The sequence below is a fragment of the Triticum dicoccoides genome, chromosome 1A, assembly GCF_002162155.2.
Source record: "Triticum dicoccoides isolate Atlit2015 ecotype Zavitan chromosome 1A, WEW_v2.0, whole genome shotgun sequence".
In the NCBI taxonomy this organism is placed as follows: domain Eukaryota; kingdom Viridiplantae; phylum Streptophyta; class Magnoliopsida; order Poales; family Poaceae; genus Triticum; species Triticum dicoccoides.
Genome location: NC_041380.1, coordinates 12,116,861 through 12,121,333, shown reverse-complemented (window position 1 = coordinate 12,121,333; position 4,473 = coordinate 12,116,861).

Sequence of the window (4,473 nt, the reverse complement as noted above, 5' to 3'; positions counted from 1 at the left end):
GACGTTTTTTGTGGCTTGTGTAAAAAAGATAAAGAAATGCCTCGTGAATAGTTAGAATGAAGCATCAGAAATTGTCTTTTTTACACAAGCCACAAAAAACGTCGTTTTTCACCGAAACCTTGTGAACGCACATAAAATGTCCGGATATACACGCGGGATTTTTGTTTCGAATTTTTCAACTTCTAAGAATTTGGATTTCGACAATGGGTGCATATGCACCTAGGAGCCAAAACGCCACTCTCTCTCTCTCTCTCTCTATATATATATATATATGTATGTATGTATATGTGTGTGTGTGTGTGTGTGTGTGTGTGTGTGTGTGTGTGTGTGTGTTGTGCCCTGATCGAGCTGGATATAATATATGCATAGTAAACGCTCGCCGATCGACGACGGATCGTGATCGATAGCAGTGCTAGAGGATTACATAAGATATGTATTCAATTGTGTATGTACAGGTTGAACCGAGCCAGTGATCCCCGGGTGCTGTTTATAGCAAAAGGTGCATCGTGTCTCCTTGCCGTTGAGATCGCAGCCTTGCTCTAATTTGAATACAAGAATTTCTTTCAGCCACATACTTTGAGATCTCGACTTCATTGATAAGATCAATAGATTTGGCCGCACAATCCCTGTTCTACTGTAAAAAATTGAGAAATAGTAGGGGATGCTCCTGCTTATGAGTTCCATCCAAGGTTTTCTTTCTCGGTTGGTATTTTCTCTTGTGTGCGAGCTTGAGTGCTCCTATTCAGCGCTAAGTGCGCTCAATAGCAAGCCAATCGCCCAGGCTGGTGTGGGCCCATATAAGTTTTTGAAACTTCTTTTAATTCGAAAAAAACTATTTCAAATATTTACACGAAAGAAATAAAAAGTTAACAAGTAAGGGAAAGTATTATTGTGGAAATAAAAAAACACATTCGTACATATATACAATTTTCATCATATATTTGGAAACAAATCATCGGGAAAAAATCATCACGTCACCTATTTTAAAAAATAGGTTGAGCATATAGCATTTTTTAAAATAACCACTTATTTGAAAAATAAGTTCATCATGTGTTTTCAAAATATTCATCGAATACTTAAAAGATGGCCATCTCATATTTCAACAAAGTCCAACACAAATTAAAAAAATGAATGCTTATTTCAGTAAAGTTCATCACATAGTTTAGAAAAGTTCATCACATTGTATTGCTATGCTCAGAGATGAAACAGATAATGAATATCATGATCACCAGGCAAAAGCTGCTATCCTTTTCAGAGCATTCAGAGACACGCTGGGCACAAACATCCCTTATGAAAATCCTCTCAACCTTCATGATCTACTGCATGCATCAGTTGATTTATCTGAGTTAGAAACTCCATTCAGAAACAAGGAGATTGATGAGATGGTCAAACATATGCCATCAGATAAGTCACCTGGGCCAGATGGTTTTAATGCTGCTTTTCTCAAGGCATGTTGGGACATTGTCGCTGCTGATTTTTACAGGCTCATTCATGACTTCTACGATGGCAATGTCAATATCCAATGCATCAATTATTCCTTCATCACTCTAATCCCCAAAATAGATGCTGCAACTAGGCCTGCTGAGTTCAGGCCCATCTCCCTGCTCAACTGCACACTCAAGATCATCACCAAGCTTTTGGCCAATAGATTGCAGAAAGTTATCCTCAAATTGGTCCACACCAACCAGTATGGTTTCTTGAATAATAGATGCATCCAAGATTGCCTAGCATGGTCTTATGAATATATCCATCAGTGCTTCCAAAGCAAGAAAGAAATGGTCTTATTAAAGCTAGATTTTGAGAAGGCATTTGATATGCTTAATCATGAGACCATCATCCAGATCATGAGAGCTAAGGGTTTTGGTCCAAGATGGATCCACTGGATCAAAATGATCTATGGGTCTGGGTTTTCCTCTGTCCTTCTCAATGGAGTGCCAGGTATACAGTTTCTATGTAAGAAGGGTGTAAGACAAGGTGATCCTCTATCACCCCTTATTTTTGTGATTGCTGCTGATCTACTTCAAACCATGTTGAATGAAGCCATGCACAACAACTTAATTCAATCACCATTGGCACATCAATCATGCCCTGACTACCCTATCATACAGTATGCTGATGATACTATTCTGGCGGTCAATGCTGATAATAGGCAACTGGAACACATCAAAAACCTTCTGCTCCATTATGCTGCTTACACTGGAACACATCAAAGTCAACTCTCATTGCAATCAACACCCCTCTGGACAAGATGGATACACTTTCACAATTATTGGGCTGTCAGATTGGTGCTCTGCCTCACAAATATCTGGGTCTTCCTTTGTGTCATATTAAGCCAAAGATTGTGGATTTTCTCCCTATGCTACAAAGAATTGAATCAAGGCTATTGAGCTGCTCTACTATGCTATCTACTGGAGACAAATTGACCCTCATTAAATTTGTCTTCACCAGTATGCCCACTTTTTTCATGTGCACACTTTGGATCCCTAAAACAATGATCAAACATATCAATACATATCTTATGAACTGTTTCTGGAGGAAATTTGTTACTCAGGATAGAGGAATGATACTGGTTTCTTGGGATAAGGTTTTTCAACCCAAATCACATGGTGGCCTGGGGATCTTAGATATTCATAAACACAATCAGGCCCTGCTTATGAAATTCTTGCATAAGTTCTTCAATAAAGCTGACACACCTTGGGTCAATATTATTTGGGAAACCTACTATCAAGATTGTCTTCCTGGTGACAAAATGGTGGGTTGTTTCTGACTTCAAGAAGTATGCTAGGAAAGGGGCACACTACACTGTTCTGGCATGATAATTGGTCAGACCTGCCACTTAATCAAAAGATGCCTGAACTATTCTCCTTTGTCATCAACAAAGAAATCACACTTAATCAGATGCAAGAGCAGCAGGAGCTTGAGGTATGTTTTCACCGACCACTTTCACAACAGGCTTTTAACCAATTCAATCTCCTACAAGATCAACTGCACAGTCTGATACGCACTGAAGACAATGATATATAACTGGGCCTCACCAAAGTTCTTATCTATGAAGATGTACAAAAATCTTATTGACAAGAATGAAGCACACTCCATCTTCAGGCAGTTGTGGAAGTCGAATTGCAGACTAAGGCACAAGATATTCTTTTGGATGGTACTTTACGATAGAGTTAGCACAAGGTATCTGCTTCACAGAAAGAACATGTACCTGCCAGATTACAACTGCGCTCTATGCTTGGACGGAACCCAAGAAACATTAACTCACCTCTTCTGGGACTGCCATTTTTCCTTAAGTTGCTGGAACTGTATTCTCCCAAACAGACAGAGGGGTATCTCGACCCATGATGAGGTTTGGCTGACAATCAAGCATCTTCCTCAGGATTTGGCTATGGAGATCATTATCATGGGCTGCTGGGGCATCTGGATGGTCAGGAATGACAAGATATTCAGATCTACTCCACCCAGTTTGAACATTTGGAAATTCTATGTTCAGGAAGGTATGCAACACATTAAACTCAGAACTAAGCAAGCCAAGGCTGAAAAGATAGAACAGTGGATTGAAACAGATCATGTAATTTATTTTATTATGATACCTAGAGCTGGCATTGTGTGATTTGTATTAGTCTTGAACTTTGTAAATATTCTTTTTAGTGAAAATACCATAGAACAATTGTTCTACGGTCACAGGGTAAAAAAATAGTTTAGAAAAGTTAGTGCATACAAATTTAATATTCAAGTATTCAAAAAATTTAATCTATTATCACAATACACAGGTATTTCATACAAATATATTATTCACATATTGAAAAAGTGTTGAACAGTTTTTTATACGTGATAACATTTTTAAAAGATGAAGAATGTTTTATGAAATACATGATAATTGTTTAATAAAGCATGACCATTTTTAAAACATTTTTTTCCAAATAGGTCTCAATTGTGTTTATATTTTTTTTTGATAAATAATATGTTTATATTTGTATCATCAGAAAATGTGTTTATGTTTTAAGGCATAATTACATGATTTACAATTCTACGATCGAAATTTGGTTTTCGAAAAGTTTGATAGTACGGCTAGTATTTTTCACAGTTGGTAGTCTCCAAAGACGAGATTTACAAAATTTAACAGAATTTCGTGAGTTATTTGTTGTCATATCTCGTGTTCTGTACATCTAGGATCTATGAAAACATTACTGATTTTGTTTACACGTTCTCGGTAGGCAAGTGAGATAGTGATGCATGTGACGTGCCGAGCTTCGATAAAGTGCTAGTTCCACCACTGTGGAAGTGGACGAGAGTTTACGAAGTTTACTGTGAAAGCTGAGGCAAAAGCTTTGCATGTATCGTCTTTTTTTCTTTTTTTAGCTTTGCATGTATCTTATTGACACATGCATGATGGCTGAAACACTAATTGACCGCCCATGCTTTGATTAACCTCAAAAGACCCCTTGCCAACCACAACATTGCTTACCCCTA